This window comes from Lissotriton vulgaris, chromosome 9 (assembly GCF_964263255.1).
Source record: "Lissotriton vulgaris chromosome 9, aLisVul1.2, whole genome shotgun sequence".
NCBI lineage: Eukaryota > Metazoa > Chordata > Amphibia > Caudata > Salamandridae > Lissotriton > Lissotriton vulgaris.
Window position 1 is genome coordinate 488732565 of NC_141697.1, and position 17846 is coordinate 488750410.

Here is a 17846-nt window from a genome sequence, read left to right on the forward strand (position 1 = left end):
ATAGGTTCAGGGTGCCGGGGGAATACCGGCCGAAAATCCATGCAACTTGTGATGGGACCCATAGAGATTACTTATAGTAAAAGGCTTTATGAACTAACCGCCCGATTCATCAAAGAAAATAGCGCTCGCAAAGGGCCAGATTCTGAGAATCTGGCCCTTTGCGAGAGCGATTTTTGCATTTGGGATTCAGCATCCCAAATGTAAAAATCGCTAATTGCGATCTCGCAATTTTGCGAGGAATTACATTTAAGGAATCTCTATTTGAGATTCCTTAAATGCAATTCATCATCCAATTTAATTTTGCGAATTCACAATTTCTAGCCGCAATTTACCGCGAGGTCAGACCTCGTGGTAAATTGCGAAAACTCAGAAAAATGCATTTAAATGCATTTTTCTGAGTTGCATGTTACACACACACATGTCCTTTGGACATGTGTGTGTGCAACACCTGTGGAAAATGTCATATGAGGGGTGCTACAGGGTGTCCTCTGGACACCCCTGGCACCCTTCAAATCGCTATCTTATTTGCGATTAGCAAATTGCTAATCGCAAATAAGGAATACTCCCCATTCATTCCTATGGGCCTTTTGGCCCATAGGAATGAATGGCGAGTTATTCCTTATTTGCGATTAGCAATTTGCTAATTGCAAATAAGGAATATGTAGGAATCGCATATCTTCATGCAATTTCTACATGAATCCCGTTTTGCGAGTCCTTAATAGCGATTCGCTATGAATCGCTATTAGGGCCTCGCAAAACGGGAGAATGATGAATCAGGCTGTGAAGCTATGATAAAATTGGACACACTGCAGAGCAGATCACTGTGTGCTATGATCCTAGGATTTATAAGAAGGAAGAGCTAGGCGCCCTTGCACTCGAGAAGGTCACAAGGCCTTGGGGAGGATTGATTGACAGGCAGATTGACTGAATTCATGCTGCCCCAAGCAGGTCAAACAATCTGAATTACCTGCTCAGGGCAGTTAGTAATTGATACAGTGGGCCTCATTTATGAGAAATGATGCATCGCTGCGTGAAAGCAGCGATGCGTCACTTCTCAGTGCGCACTCCTTGCGACATGATTGATGCGTCATATTTATAATATGACGCATCATGTTGCAAGGAGTTACAGATACGTCAGTATTTTTGACGTATCTGTGGGCGCAAAAGTGACGCATTGCTGGAGTGTGTCACATAAGTGACGCAACTCCAGCAATGCGTCCTTGCAAATGGGGCAAGCCCCATGTGAAAAGGCCTGCGTCAGTCTTACGCCTGCTTTGAGGCAGGCGCAAGATTTTGACGCAACGGCGTCCTAGAAGTGACGCAGTAAAATCTCATCGATTTTTGCGGGGGAAATCCCCCCCTGCATACATTATACCTGACGCAGGTATAATGTAGTGCAGGGGTTTACAAAGTGACGCATCTGCTTAGATGCGTCACTTTGTAAATAGTGCGCAATAGGAGGCATGTTTTACGCTGCCGATGCGTCACAAAAAGTGACGCATCGAAAGCGCAAAACTGACGCAAGGCCTCATAAATGAGGCCCAGTATTCGCAGGATTATTCCAAGGGCATGAACACACTAGATTGCCTCTTGATGGTTGTGCTTTTCCCACTATCATGGATAATTAAAAATAGACAAACACAGCAAAAGACAAACGTGAGAGGCTCAGCTCGGGAGGCAACAGATGCAAAACCTATGCACGTGAAGGTCACACATACTATTTCAAGCTTCAAAAGCCTGACTCAGATTCCATCTTCCGGACAGGAGACAGGACGAGGGCAATGAACTCTAAATATATTACAGTATACATGTTGCACTTTTCTGTAAGCATATTCCAATCCAATTTGGTGCTAACAAGAATTGTGTACTAATTCTCATAGCATCTGGCTCACTTGAAAACGTTCAGTCCGTTTAACATGCGGCGGCAAGAATTTTAATTGAGTCCTGTTGGATTTGTGTGTTTCTGGATTTCAGTGTTAGTGAATGAGACACACGTAGTACAATTTCGTCTCTAAGCATTTCTAGAATGAGGGGAATGAATAGTTTTATTTTATGTATTACACCACTGGTATTAAAACAATTAGCAGAAAAGAGAACTGAGGTACAGGAAGAGCGATTTGCTCAGTATAACATCATGTTGGTCAAGAACAGAAAGAGTGATCTGCACCCAATAACATCAGCAGTAGCGGCCTGTGCAGGTAAACGCGGTTGGGTGGGGGATGTCAAAGAATGACGGAATAGGAATTATTTATTTATAACATTTTCTTTATTCCGTCATCTGTCGACTTTCACCTCCTCCCACCCCGCACCGCCCACCGCGCTTACCTGCACAGACCGCCACTAAACATCATGCTGGTCAAGTGGGGAAACAGTCTTGCAACCATGACTGACCGAGATTAACCAGTTTACTGTGCTGCCGATTTTGCAGAAGTGCGGCACTTACGTAGAATGGGCGGGGCCGCGTCGGTCATTGGCCGACGGCATCACCAGCGAGGTAGCATTGCTGTCGGACAATGGCCGACGGCAGCATGGAAGGGGTTAATTCCAACGATGACAACAAAAACACTAGACTACATCATCTTAATGGGAGAGGGCCTTATGGGTAGTTAGTTACTGTGACAAGCAGACTGGATTTGTCGTAATGTATGCCACCAGAACATTCACAAAGAAAGGGAAAGATTTATGTCCTAGAATGGGTGCTGTAGATATAGGTTGCTGAAGTACACAAAAAGGTGATGGATAGAAGGCTTGAATCATTCTCAGCCACTGTTAATTACTCAGGCCACATCCCAGTCTTTTGTTATTTTACACACCATGCTACCACAGTATGGCCTCCAGCCATGCTCAAATCAGCCATGATCTTGTTTTCAATGGGCTCCGTTGAACTGCCATGCCGGGTCCTCCCTGAACCGGAATAAAAGCAACCTAGGACCGGTTTCGCCCTAGTTAGGGCTTATCCGTCTAGCTTGGTTCCAGTGGCACAGTGTGCACAGGACACACGTCTGAGCATACTTGTCCCACTTAGGACACAGAAATTAAGTATACAAAAAAGTGATGAATGAAATGCTTGCATTATTCACAGACATTGGTAATTATTCGGGCTGCATCCCAGTTCATCGTCATTTTGCTCACAATACCTCCTTAGTTTGGATCCAGCCATACTCTGGGTTGGTATAAATATACATAAACACTCTGTGGTTATAGTTATGATTCTAAGAGACAGTAATTCCTCTGGTTTTAATCGGTAACAACGTTGTCACCATTTGATGAATCGCCACAAACCTTGGCAGACCTACTGCTTCTTCTGCATTGGCTAATCATGCAAACTTTTGTGGTGATTAGTTAAGGGGGTGCAAAGAAAAAAGAGGGTCCCAAAACAATTTTTCCACCAATTAATTTGCCATAGACTTTTAGATGACGTAGCACTAAAACAGCTGAATGGAATTTCATGAAATTTGTCAGGAATATAGATTATTTTCAGAAAAGGATAATTTTTGTAAATTCATGAAAATCTGTTTAGTAGTTTATTAGAAATAAGGGACAAAAACGATATACTGCAGTACATAGCGATGACAACAATTCCAAAACACTTTCTTTTTGAAATGTCATCATTGATGTCATGAGTGATGTAATATATGAGGTCATAAGCAGTGCATGGTGGGGCGCAAGTTATAGTTAGCTCTTCTAACTATACCTGGAGAATTTCTGTGTTTTTTTATATCAAAACATTAATGTTGTCACTGACATATTCATCTAACTGTAACGCTACGGGGGGCGTGGCCAAGATGGCGACCTGAACAGTCGCAGGTTTGCGTGGCTCCCTGCCCTGATTCCCCTTCAGCACCCGTAAATATAGCGTATTGCCCCCACAACACCAGCCTTTGGGGGGCCCTGCTGTCCACTACCCCCACGAACACCCGCGACGCTACTGTGGGACCAGCGGCACTGCCTGGAGGCCGGGGAAACCGACGGTGGACCCTGCCCGGGTGAAACCTTGACCGGGAGAAGCGGGAGACACGGGCTGCGCCAACATCGAGGCCCCGGGCTGGACCTAAGCGGACCGGCCGGAGAGGTGCTGGACGGCGAGGGACCACATCGGAAGGCGCCGCACACCCTCCCTCAACCTCCGGAAGCAGAGAGTGGGCAAGGGGCAGACCTGGCGCGCTGAACTCCCAGCGGCTGGTCACCGAGAGCGCTGGAGGCGCGAAAATCGAGGGCCCGGTCTGGGCCTGCACGACGGAGCACCGCCGGAGCACAGGAGGCATTGGCCCACGGACAGCGGTCGCCTAGCCCGAGCAGCGTCTGGTGGAGAGAGGAGAGTCTCGAGTGGCCAGTGGAGCCCCCGGCGGTGAGTGACGTGGCGGGCCGGAGGCCCGTGACTTGGGGGCCCGATCGAGGCCTGCCGGGCTGGCGTGGATTGCGCTGGTGTGGGGTTGGGTCCCCCTGGGACACCTGAAGCAGCCCCAGAGTGGAGGCCCTGGCGGGAGTCGTGGATCCTCCGGCGAGGGGCGCTGAGCGGGCCAGAAGCAAACTGCCGAGGGTCTAGTCGGGGCCTAGCGGAACCGGGCGGCCTGGGGGGGCCTGCTCACGGGGTTGCAGCCGGCCCGGCTGCGTGTCACTGCGCGGTCCCCGGCGAACCCGGGGGGACAAGGACCAGGCCCGGTGCGGAGCGGCTGGAGGTGGGTGTCCTGCACGCCACACGCAGGGTGGCCACGGCATACGGAGGGACGAAAGGTCGCGCAGTGAAGGTAGGCCTTGTGTCGCAAGCGGTCGGACGCCCCCAGCTGAGCGGGGCTTCCCACGGGGGAGTGAAGCACCCCAGGCCTAGACCAGATAGACATTGGACGCGGCTCGCCCCGCGGGGGGAACTCCCGCCCGGCAGCCCCGCAACGGTTGTTGCGACCCAGGCCCCAGTGACCCCCCGAGACCAAAGACACACCTGGAGCACGCGTGGGTGGGGAGCGACGGAGCTGCTGGACTCCCTGGCCGAACGAGACCCGGGCACCAAGCCCTGCAGTCCCAGACCCGGACAAACACCCGAGCCTCCTAGGGGCCGAAGATACCAGCCAGCGCCAAACCGGTCTTGAGCCCCCGGAATCGGCCTTGGCAGAGAGCCCCACGAAAGGCAGGCGCCGGACGGCACGTGGCGGGACACGCACCGGGTCCGGTGGTGAGGGCCCGAGACGGTGGAGGAGCTGCGGGGCCAGAAGCAGACGGCTGGGCCATAGCGGAGAGACACGAGGGACGCTCAGACGACAGGGAACGAAGGTGATAGGCCCGGACACGGAGGTAAAAGAGGCTGCGAATTCCAGACCAGAAGAGACAGCGTGGGTGAGGAGCACAGTAGGCAAGCCCCTAGGTCGGCGGCGTCCATCCCCGCAACAACCACACTGGTGATCAGACTCCGATAGGCCCTTCCTCGCGGCCTGGTGTCCGGCTTTAGCGCAGAACCACAGGCGTGGCCGCGGAAGTGGGGCAGGACGGGTACCGTCGCAATGGCGAACGCTAACCGCAGGGGAGGCCGCTCCATCAATGATCTCCTGGTGAAACAGCCGCCTAAAGGGGACAAATCCCAAGCAGCATCGCCGTCGTCCACGCCCGCCGAAAACATAGTTGCGACACAGGAGGAGGCCCCTGTCACGAGGTCCTTTCTTGAATCCTGGTTCGGCACACTGCGAGAAGACATCCAAACCCTCAAACAGGAGCTGGTGAGCGAACAGAGGGAGCTGCGCAGGGACCTGGATGGACTAGGGTAGAGAGGTTGGGAACGATGGAGGATTCCAACCACGTCCGCTGTGAAGAGCTGGTGCATCTCCAGCAAGAGGTCCTGCGACTGCCCGACCAGCAAATGGACCTCCAAGCCCATAACGAGGACCTAGAGAACCGCTCCCGGCGGAACAACATAAGGGTCCGGGGAATGCCATCAAAAGCGGAAGGGAATAGTGTCACTATGTACCTCCAGGATCTGTTCCGGGAAATCCTCAAAGAACCCACAGACTTCCCCATCCTCATTGACCAGGCGCATCGAGTAGGTCTGCCACGCCGTGCTCTTGCCCCCCCTCCCGACATACTGGCTTTCCTCCTGGACTTTCTACTCAAAGAGAGGATTCTTAGGGAGGCGTGCCAGTCCCAGCCTCTCCGGTTCAGGGAAGCATCAGTGGAACTTTTTCAAGACCTCTCTGTGATAACACTCCAAAAGAGGAGAGACTTCAGGATTGTCACCACATTCCTGAGAGACAAAGGGGTGTACTTTTCTTGGGGCCACCCGTTCAGACTCATCTTTCGGTGGGACGGAGCCCTTCACCAGATGCGCTCCCTCCAGGACACCTGCGATCTGCTAGGGATTGAGCTACCAGACCAAGAACACAGCGACGGCACTAACAGGGAGTCGTCACAAGAAACTCAGTCACAGACCCGACGTGATGGCTGGCAGAAAGTCCGAAGACGGCGACAACCCAAGTCGCGTGCGCGCCCAGACCAGACGACAATTGCCAAGGAGCACGCTGCAGCAGTCCAGGAAGTGGCGAAAGACACCTCAGGGCCTTCTTAGGATAACCACAGAGGGGGCATACATTGGCAGTCGCCACTAAGAGGGGGGAGGGGTAGGGGGCCACGAAGGTCACCGATGCCACATTCCCCGTCTATTTTTTACTCCGCAGGTTTGGGTCTAATCTGACTTTGGTTACTCTACAGGTCTACTCTACATTTGACCGACCTGGGACTATGACTTTTGCTTGGGTTTCTTTGGTTGAGATTGAGGGGGAAGGGGCGGCGGGTGGGGTTTGGAAGGGGGGGGGAGAGGCACAGTTGGGGTTGTCGGGTGGGGCTCTTTTTTGGGGTTGGGGGTTGGGGTCGGGTGGGGGGAGGGACCTCCTTGTCCACTAGTGCTGAGAGGAACCATTTTTCCCTTTTTCCCTTCTTTACTATCGCACTGACAATGCACACGCGTAGCACACCTGCCCTTGATACTCGCCCGGGATGACTCAACCCTTAACAGTTCTCTCACTGAACGTAAGAGGGCTTAATAACCCGAACAAACGCAGGGCGATTCTCTCTTTCCTGAGGAACTCGCAGCTGACATCTGCCTTCTGCAAGAGACACACCTGCTGCCCAAAGATCAACATAGGCTTAGGTCCTGCTTCTTCCCAGAGCAGTTCTTCTCATCGGCATCCAAGAAAGTAGCGGGAGTGGCGATCCTTGTAGCGAAAACCTTTAGGGGTGGGTGTTGCAAAAAGAAGCGGAGATTAAGGGTAGACTGTTGGTCCATCGCTTCCTAGTGGCGGGACAGACGTTGTTGATTGGCTTAGCATACGCACCTAATGAGGGTCAGGAGCAATACCTACACACAGCACTAGAAGCGGCCACAGCCAACACACATCCTCACTTACTGATTGGGGGAGATCTAAACCTGGTATTTCATAACACAGCAGACCGCTCTAACCAGCGCTTCGGTCAGGTCGGGGCACTTTCCCCAGAGGGACACACACATCTTGCTGATTTGGGCTTGGTTGACCTATGGAGGCTCTCACATCCCCGAGCGACAGCCTACACACACTATTCAGCAGCCCATAAATCATATGCGCAGCTAGACTATTTCTTATGCTCTACCCAACCAGAGGCGCGCGCGAGGGACGTCGAAATCCTCCCGGCCTCGCTGTCGGATCATTCCCCAGTGGTGGCGTCCTTCCTGGTACCAGACACTCCCAGCCCGCAGCGGCACTGGCGCCTGCGTATTGGCCTATTGCAACATCCTGCCACGGTCGAGAAAATATCGACAGCCATCAGCCACTTCCTTGCTCACAATGCCAATGATGACACCTCCAAAGCCACTCAATGGGCTGCGCTTAAGGCTGTCCTGCGGGACGAATTTATCTCGGTGGCTGCGGCCAACAATAGGGAGCGCGCACAGAAAAGAGCCGAACTCACGCAAAGGGTGGCAGAGTTGGAACAGATGCATCAACGCACGGGGGTGGCCAGGGCCTGGCGCCAACTGTGCACGGAGAGAAAGATGTTAGCGGCCTTAGATCAGGATGTAGCGGAATTTGCAGCCCTGCGCCTGAAATATGCCTAATACACCGGGGGGGGACCGATGTGGGAAATTGCTGGCGAGCAAGCTGAGAGAGCAGCGCCAGAGGCAACACATTCAGACTATTCAATCTAGCACCGGGGACCCGGTCACTGAAGATGCGGCCATAGCGTCAGAGTTCGGTAGCTTTTATGCCGACCTGTATGACGCAGACACTCTAGACCTACAAGCGGGCAGCGATTATCTCGATGGGGCGACCCTCCCGTCCTTGAACGAGGCGCAAGTGAAGTTCCTAGATAGGCCCATTGGTTTAGAGGAAGTCATCTCAGCGATATCTCGCCTCAAGCTAGGGAAATCCCCTGGTCCGGACGGCTACCCCGCGGCTTTCTATAAGAAATTCTGCCCACAGGTGCCCACTTATTGCGAGATCTGTTTAATACATTTGATCAGCCCGGAGCCATCCCCCCAGACCTACTGGAAGCCGCAATCTCAGTGATACCCAAGCCCGGTAGGGACCCGACTAAGTGCGGTTCCTACAGGCCGATATCCCTCTTAAATATTGACATCAAACTATATACAGGTATCATAGCTGGCCGACTGGCCCCCTATATGCAGCAGTTGGTGGACCCGGACCAAGCTGGCTTCATTCCTCAAAGACAGACGAGCGATAACACCAAACGAGTCCTCCACTTGATCGAGGCCAGCTCGTGGGCAAGGCCGGGCTGCATGCTCCTCACCGTCGACGCTGAGAAAGCGTTTGATCGAGTGCACTGGCCCTACCTTGACCTGGCACTACAGCGGTTCGGCTTCGGGGCCACTCTCCATAACCGCATTTTCAATTGCTACAGGCAACCTAACGCTACGGTCCGGGTGAATGGCCACACTTCGCCACGATTCCCGATTGGCAGGGGGATCAGACAGGGCTGCCCGCTCTCCCCCCTCTTATTCGCGCTCTACATGGAGCCATTGGCTCAGCGGGTTAGACAACACCGGCTTATCCGAGGCATCCCCTTTGGTGGAGATATACACAAAATCAGTCTATACGCCGATGGCATTCTGCTCTCGCTCATGGACCCAATGCAATCTCTGAGGGCGCTCTTTATAGAGCTGCATACATTTGCCCTGGCCTCAGGCTTTAAAATTAATGTGGATAAATCAGAAGCACTGAATGTGTCCCTGCCCCCAGAGGTGTAAGCGGACGCTAAAGCGGAATTCGACCTGCGGTGGTCTACGTCTACTGTACCCTACCTGGGAGTCTTACTGGTGCCCACGATACGGGCCACAGCAGAGGTCAACTATGCCAGACTTAGCACACGCCTTACCGAGACTCTTAGGAAATGGAAACACCTCACGTTGTCCTGGCTGGGCCGTATTTCTGCTATTAAGATGACGCTACTACCGCAGGTCCTATACGTCTTCCAGACTCTCCCACTGCGCCCCCGGCGGGTTGGATCCAGAAAACGCAGGCTGATCTATCCCGCTATGTTTGGAATGAGCGCAGCCCCCGCTTTAAGCCCCAAATCGCCACGCTTCTCCCGGCACATGGGGGAGTAGGACTGCCCGACCTCACCCTGTACTTTCAGGTGGCACAATTGCGCACGCTTGTAGAGTGGTACCAGCTGGAGTCCAGCAAACACTGGCTTTTTCAAGACCAGGCAGTGGCAGGCCGCACACTCCAGGGTGTGCCCTTCCTACCGCGGCGCCATAGGCCTCCCAACCTATATGCCTCGTATATCACTGGTACGGTCATGGAAGTGTGGGATAGAGTGGCAGTCTGGAGAAACCTCACTTCATTTCCTTCCCCGCTGACGCCGATATTCGACAACCCGGAGTTTACCCCGGGCCTGGATATACAGGCATTCGCGACTTGGAGAGCTACGCCTTGCCGGGAGATAGGCCACATGTTTGACCTTCAGGGCATCCTCCCTTTCCAGAAGGTGAAGGAGGCCTATGGCATACCAGAAGCCGATCGTATGCCCTATCTGCAGGTCCGGCATTGGGTCCTACAGCCGCCGATCAAACTGGGAGCGCAGCGCTTTCTTACACCCTATGAAAAATGGCTACTGACACGCACGTCGGAGAAGAAACTGCTCTCAGACATATACCAGCACCTTGTTTCTCACTAACATATACACCTATAGTGCGGGACAGGCTAGATGGGACAAGGACCTAGGAAGGCAGCTCACGCGCAAGGAGTGGGAGGGGATCTATCACAGGGTCCGTCATTCGGCCTACCACTCGGGCCTCACTGAGACACTCACAAAAGTGGCTACCTACTGGTATCACAACCCAGAACGCATACACCGCTGGGATCCCCAAGTCAGTGACCGCTGTTGGAGAGGTTGCGGAGGGTTGGGCACACTGGAACACCTGCTGTGGAGTTGTGAGCGGCTGCAGAACTACTGGCCCTCTATTCTAGACCTGATAGACCTTCATTTAGACACCCAACTCCCCCGATTTCCTGCCTATGTGCTACTGGGACTACCCAACGCATTGATGTATCCCCTAAAGTCTATGAGAGGGAGACTGATAGCGCTTGCATTAGGGGCAGCTGTGCAAAACATTGTGGCCCGCTGGAGAGATCCTCAACCGCCAGTGCAGACGGGCTGGCTGCACAGACTCTGGACCATTCTGGGAATGGAGAAGCTTTCGCTGACTACGGCAGGCAGAGGAGACGAATTTGCAGACCTCTGGCGGCCATTTCTGACACTTCTTACCGGGGAATTCAGGGAACTGAGCTGTCCCAGATACCTGCGATTGCTACATCTTGCCGACACACCCATCCCAGAGCCCAAGACAAAGCCCCGTAAAAAGGCACCCCAGAACTAGGGCTCCCTCCGTGATGCTCTAGCCACTATTACTGGTTTCTTTTCCTTTCTTTTACCTCAGCGGACAAGGGGGAAGGAGGAGGGGATGGGGGGGGGGGAAGGTGGGGGGAGTTTTTTCATATAATACATGCATTGTTGTTGCAACCGACTGATTCTCAGTCTTTCAAACGTGGCCAGCCCGGCTGGGTTGCAGGCGGCATGCCGTGTTTAAAATGCATTATATGACACTCGCATTGGCGATGACGCAGAAACGGTTTTGTCACTGTTTGGCCTTTGTCTCCAAAAACTCTGGTCGGTGTGAGAAGTTGGCCTGGTATATAATGCTCACTAATTCTAGTGATCACTTTGTACCATGCCAAGCAACCCTTATGATGATTGGTTGTAATTCAACCTTGTAGACCAGTTATCCTAGTGGTAACGTGGACAAAGCAGTCTTAGGCTAAACTCTGAAAGGCATGTGAAGCCAGCTGTATTACCATACACAACCCCCTTGAATACCAAATGAAAGGAAACCACACAGATATATATTGAAAATATATATTGATTTATTAACTATAAAATCCCCTGGACTCTTTATGAGCACAGAAGCACAAGCGTTAAATCACAAGACAGTTTAAAATACACAAAAGTTGCACAATATGGATGAGCCCTAGGGGCCACCTAACCCATATACTAAGAAAGTGGTATAAGAGATACCAATCGGAATGGGAACAGGCCTAGGGCCTTGGGAATCGCTGGAGCTATTCGAGACTATCAATGATTAAGTCAGGAAAGGCCCGCGGGACTCGGGTGCAGTGTTTAAAGTGCACGCACTTCTCAATGTAAAGTCTATGGTGCGTAAAAAGTACAAAGTTAGTTAGTTCGGAACCTTCCGAGTGACCTAGAACGCTGAAACTTAAGACACAGGCCTTGAGATGTGTACCAGTGCAGTAACACCGGCGGAGCTGAGTTACCTCACCAAGAGGAAGCAGGTGCACAGGGTCGAGGTAGTGTCGGGTTTCGTCACGCTGGTCGATGGGGCTTGGAGCTGAAGATGCTGCAGGCGGCTCGAGGTGAAGAGTTCCGGTGGATCCAAGGAGGGATCTGAAGATGTGAAGACCTGAAAGCAGAGGGGACAATGTTCAAAGTCACTAGCCATTGACTACCGTAGAACCAGATTGGAACCAGGCGATGTCGGGTGCAAACAGGCGTTGAGGTGTAGCTTCTCTCTGCAGCCACGTGGACACCAGGGGTTGAGGACGTCCAGGAGTCGGTCACGAGCTGTCCCACGCAGGCTTCTTGCTGTTGGCGGTGTCGGCGACCTGATCGGAGCAAACAGGCCTTGGCTAATGCAAGCCACGCAGGAATCGAAAGATGCTTAACACTCGGACCAGCAAGGTCAGAGCGAGTGCTCCTTTTCACAGGAGCTTGGACAAGTCTGGAGCAACCAGACCCGCGGTGTAGTTTGTCGGTTTCGTCGCCAAGATGGCCGCTGACCACGTGGCTAGTGGCCGGGATGGCGCGTCGAGTGGCACAATACAAAAGGGCCCCACGCAGATCGTGGAGATGCTGGGGGGCTGATCTTCGGTGCAAGGGCTGCTCGGTGGTGGGGGTTCTCAGTCCCCAAAGCACATTGTCGAGGATGCCTCGGTTGCTGCGCAGTCAGCTTTTCGAGTGTCTTCCAAGATGTCCGGTCCCACGTCACTCAGTGCCTCCACGGGTCCCTTCTTGGCAGGGACTGTGGATCGGGCTCTGAGAAGTCTGGGAGTCTGGGTCTTGTCAGGCTCTGGGCTCGGGCTCCGGCGGGAGGCGGCGGCAAAGCAGACGTCGAGTTGCTGGTTGGTGCCTGTGTTCACAGGGTGGCCACTCCTAGGCCACAAGGGAGATTCTCTTCAGTCTTCTGAGCAGCAGAATGTCGAAGTCCAGTCTTCTTCTTTATTTCAAGTTGATTCAGGATGATCTGCTGTGCAATGGCACTGCGCCCACTCTTATTCCCAATCTGAGGGGTGGATCACCTACTAGGTCCCTCCTCTGGGAGGAACCAGGAAGGGGGGCGGTTACACCCCCTTTCCTTTGTCCAGCTCCTCGCCAGGCCTGGGTCTGGAAAGTCCCAGGACCGGTTTGGACTGGCTTATGCACGGGGACACCTTGTGTGCCCCGGGCATGTCTCAATCTATTCAGCCCTGTCCTACCCAATACACAAAACCCTGTCTGGGGTGGTGCTCGCACCTCCCAAGGCAGGAAACCCTTTGTCCAGGCCACCATCTGCCGAGTTTCGGTCAGCAGCAGGAGGCCAGACTCGTGTCTGTGGTGGCAGCATCCATTTTGTGATGCTGAGGCTCTGGTTAACTTTAACCGGGGTTAAGGCTACACACATGTCGTGTCCCTCTAGAAGGGTGGAATGCTATCCCCGTCGACAGAACTGTCGAGGGTATAGTATTCCAATTCGTATGACACCTTACTCGACATGTTTTGATAAAGCCAAACCAAAGATAGCATATAACCGCGAGGATTATAATGCACTTAAGAGTATATGGTATGGCAATATCCCGGAACAGCTTAGGGAGTGGTTCCCGACAGCTGCAGACAGGCTCAGCTCATGCTAGAGCACCATCTCACATATTTCCAAGCACTCTGCCTCCAGGATTGAAGAGGCCTTCCATAGGAGTGGCTGATAGGAACATATGTGTCCAGTTTAAGGTTAGATATAGGGATACTATATCTAAGTAAGAGGTGATTACACCAACTTACCCCAGCTGAGTGATCAGCCAGTTGTGTCAAATGTGGAGGCCAGGCCAGGGGTGGCACAATACATGCTGCAGCCCCTGGTAGGCCTTGGATGCACCTATGCCCTGGGTACCTAGGGTACACTGTTACAGGGGCCAATAAGGTGAACCAGTTCCAATTGTGTATGCACCTAAGGTACATGGAGTCCATTTTAAGGAGAGAGCAATCAGGCTGGGGCCCTGAATCGCAGGATCCCAGTCCAACTATGTCAAAAAACAGCTAAACACCAGGCAAAAAGTTTGGGGGTAACCATAGTCGGATATCCACCTTCCTACATAACCCCCCCCCCCCCAAACGAAAGGAGATAAGGCTATCCTTGACCAGGTAAGCCTATATTGCCTAAGTGGCCATATAAGGAAGTACCAGCTCTGGCTTGGTTACCCCATGTCTCATGGTCCACTAAGCAATCCCTCACCCTAAGGCTATCTGAGGGTCTCCACCATAGGGAATCTCTACCTGTGGTGTGTCTTTGCAAAGTTAAAGGCTGGTGTTGGGATGGAGTACTGAAGTGAGATTCCTCTGTAGGACTCAGCTTCCTCCAATCACTCTCCACCATGTGTGCCTTTCTTTCTTTGACTGAGTTGCACTGTGCTCTCAGGGTCAACCTCTGGCTACCTAAAGCTGGAGGCTGAGTCCCTCTGTTTGGCTTACTGGAGGGACAGTTCAGGTTTGGGCACTTAGGGTCCCAGGTTTGGCTGTGCCCAACAATATCCATCTGGGGGAGGTCCCTAACTACTTTTAAGGGGATCCCTCAGGAGTTTTTAAAGTTTGCACCTCACTAGGGCTACTAGTTTCGGTGCCCCTAATCTGTTGATGGGGGCGCTTTATTTGACAGGGGGCCCTTTGGGTCTCACTGTCCTTCTTGTCCTCTGCAGCCCTGGGCTGAGTAAGGCAAGGTAGAGAGGGGCAGGTTACCTGCTCCAGACTGGGTCCCACCTGAGAAGGGTCCACTGCCATCAGAGGCTCTGTTAGGCCAGGCCTAACAACCTCTGGGACAGTTCCTTCATCAGGGGTAAGATCAGTTCTCTGAGGAGGCTGATCCTTTCCTAAAGTCTGGTGGGAGGGAGATTTCTCTTCCTCCTCAATGCTCTCTGTTTGGGTGGAGTGATCCATCATTGCAGGCTTCACTACCCATGTATCAGTTTGAGTTTGGGCTGTGGCCATCACAGCCCCACCAACCTTTTCAGGAGGAGACTCAGTTTGGGCATGGGCTGTTACTAGTACAGCCCTGCTACTCTTTTCAGGAGGGAAGTTATCTAAAGATGGGGCTGAGGTTTGCTCAGTTCTCCCAACCTTTTCAGGAAGGACATCTTGGATTGGGGCTGTAGCCATCACAGCCCCACTAACCTTTCCATGGAGATTTACCATTCTAGAATGGGTTTGCTGTTTAACCTCAGCCCAGGCTGAGATTTCCAAATCATTACCCAGTAGGCAATCTACAGGCAAGTTTGCTGACACTGCCACACTCTTTGGGCCAGTGACACCTCCCCAGCTAAGATTGACTACTGCCATGGGATGATTGGTTTCTATGCCATCAATGTTTGTCACCTGATATTTGGCATCAGGTAAAAGTTGCCTTGAGGGGACTAGACATTCAGCCACCATGGTGATGCTAGCCCCTGTGTCTCTGTAGGCCTCAACTTTCAAACCATTGATGAGGGGCTCCTGTCTATACTTGCTCAAAGTGTTTGGGCAAGCAGTGAAATTGGCAAACCCCATGCCAGTGTCATAGACAAGAGTATCTGAGTTAGGGGACCTGGATAGGCCAGAGTCCACCTGTCCTCCAAAAGTAAACCCACCCAAATTCTTGGGGGTGCTCCCACCACCTGGGGGACCACTGCTAACAGTGACAGGAGGTGTTGGAGCCTTACCTGGAGGTATATTATCTTTATTGCCATTCTTGGGACAACAGCTGTCTGTTTTGTAATGCCCAACCTGTTTACAGGTATGACAATAAGGCTTTTTCTGGGTTGTAGAAGTGTCTTGGGACCCACCCCCATTCTTGGAGTTTTGGGGCCCTGGGGAAGTCTTTTCATTACTTTCATCCCCACCCTTCTCTTGAGGCTTGGTAGTCTCTTTCTTTTGGTCACCACCCTGGTTCTTAGGCCTGATCCTGGTTCTGACCCATTTGTCTGCCCTCCTACCCAATTCTTGTGGGGAGGTCAGATCAGAGTCAACCAGGTGCTGATGTAGAAGCTGATTTTGACAATTACTTAAGATTTGCTCTCTCATAATTAAATTATACAATCCTGTATAGTCAGTAACCTTACTCCCCAGCAACCAGCCCTCCAGAGCCTTAGTGGCACATTCAACAAATTCAGACCAGTCCTGAGTTTGTGTCTTCTGGGTGTCTCTGAACATTAACCTGTACTGTTCAGTGGTTAAGCCTAACCCATCAATCAGAGCACTCTTCAGGACCATGTAGTTTCTAGAATCCTCATCACTAACTGTGAGGAGTCTGTCTCTGCCTCTACCTTCAAAGGAGAGCCACAAGATTGCTGCCCACTGCTCCTGAGGGATCTGCTGTACCATGCAGGCTCTCTCAAGTGCAGTCATCCATTTGTGGATATCATCCCCAGCTTTGTAGGGAGGCACAATCTTACTCAGGTTTCTTGTATCAAAGGGCCTGTCTTTATCCTTCTGGATAGTGCTGCAACCAGTGGATCCTAATCCACTCTCTCTAGGCTGTCTTGCTCTAGCAAGTTTCTCTTGGCCAGGGCAACTTCTAATTCTTGTCTCTGGATCCTCAATTCAGCCTCTCTCATTTTGGCCTCATGTTCCCTTCTCTGAGGGCTAGTCATCTCCCTTCTGGAGTGACCATGAGAGCCTCTAGAAGCATGGGAGTTGTTAGAGTCACCTGAGTGAGTCCTTCTCCTCCTAGGCTTCTGGTTAAGTCCACCTGGGGGTCTGAATGGGTTGTTACCTGATTCAGTCCCAAATAGGCTTAAGGTAGCCTGGTTCAGTCTACTGACCAGCACCCGACTAGTTCTGTCATCATCTGACTCACTGCTCCCCCCTTCTGTCTCTTCTTCCTCTTCCTCTTCCTCCTCATCTACCTGAGGAGCTCCAGTGATGGGGGCTTCCTCATCTACCAGGATGATAGGGACAGGGGTATCTACAGTGTCATCCTCTGAAGGATGGCCTCCTTCAGCATCCCCTGTGGGGTCTGCCTTAGAGGTCTTTAGAGTCTCAGACTGATCCAAGAGCTCTCTTAGGTGGTTTGTGGTAGGGGAAGGCCCTGTCCTCAGACCCCTTAAGACACAAAGCTGTCTTAGTTCCTTAAAGGAAAAAATAGCAAATCTGGATGGTGCCCTTGGAGGGTCACTCTCAACAGGGATGTTCCCAGTGGAACCCTCTGCTCCAGACATTGCTCTAGTGTGGGTGGATGTGTTGCAATCTACCTACACTGGTGTTTACCTACTAAACCTATCTAGTAGTTGTAGTCAGGGTGTGCTACTCCCTTTGCTCTACAACAACTAAGTTCAGTAGAACTTAAGTATACTAGTCTTGTTTTATATGTACCTAGCAGGTACCTGTATGATCTTTCAAATGATAATCTCAAAGATTGTAATGGTAAAACAACAGCAAGCACAGATCCCAATCCGCTGCTCACCAATGTGAGAAGTTGGCCTGGTATATAATGCTCACTAATTCTAGTGATCACTTTGTACCATGCCAAGCAACCCTTATGATGATTGGTTGTAATTCAACCTGTAGACCAGTTATCCTAGTGTTAACGTGGACAAAGCAGTCTTAGGCTAAACTCTGAAAGGCATGTGAAGCCAGCTGTATTACCATACACAACCCCCCTTGAATACCAAATGAAAGGACACCACACAGATATATATTGAAAATATATATTGATTTATTAACTATAAAATCCCCTGGACTCTTTATGAGCACAGAAGCACAAGCGTTAAATCACAAGACAGTTTAAAATACACAAAAGTTGCACAATATGGATGAGCCCTAGGGGCCACCTAACCCATATACTAAGAAAGTGGTATAAGAGATACCAATCGGAATGGGAACAGGCCTAGGGCCTTGGGAATCGCTGGAGCTATTCGAGACTATCAATGATTAAGTCGGGAAAGGCCCGCGGGACTCGGGTGCAGTGTTTAAAGTGCACGCACTTCTCAATGTAAAGTCTATGGTGCCTAAAAAGTACAAAGTTAGTTAGTTCGGAACCTTCCGAGTGACCTAGAACGCTGAAACTTAAGACACAG

The 17846-nt window shown here is 51.7% G+C and overlaps 1 protein-coding gene across 1 annotated transcript in view; it reads right to left on the reverse strand.

The window, feature by feature from the left end:
* Positions 1 to 17846, reverse strand: part of PRKCH (protein kinase C eta) — a 773184-nt gene that overhangs the window by 11722 nt on the left and 743616 nt on the right. The gene's annotated exons all lie outside the window — the stretch shown is intronic.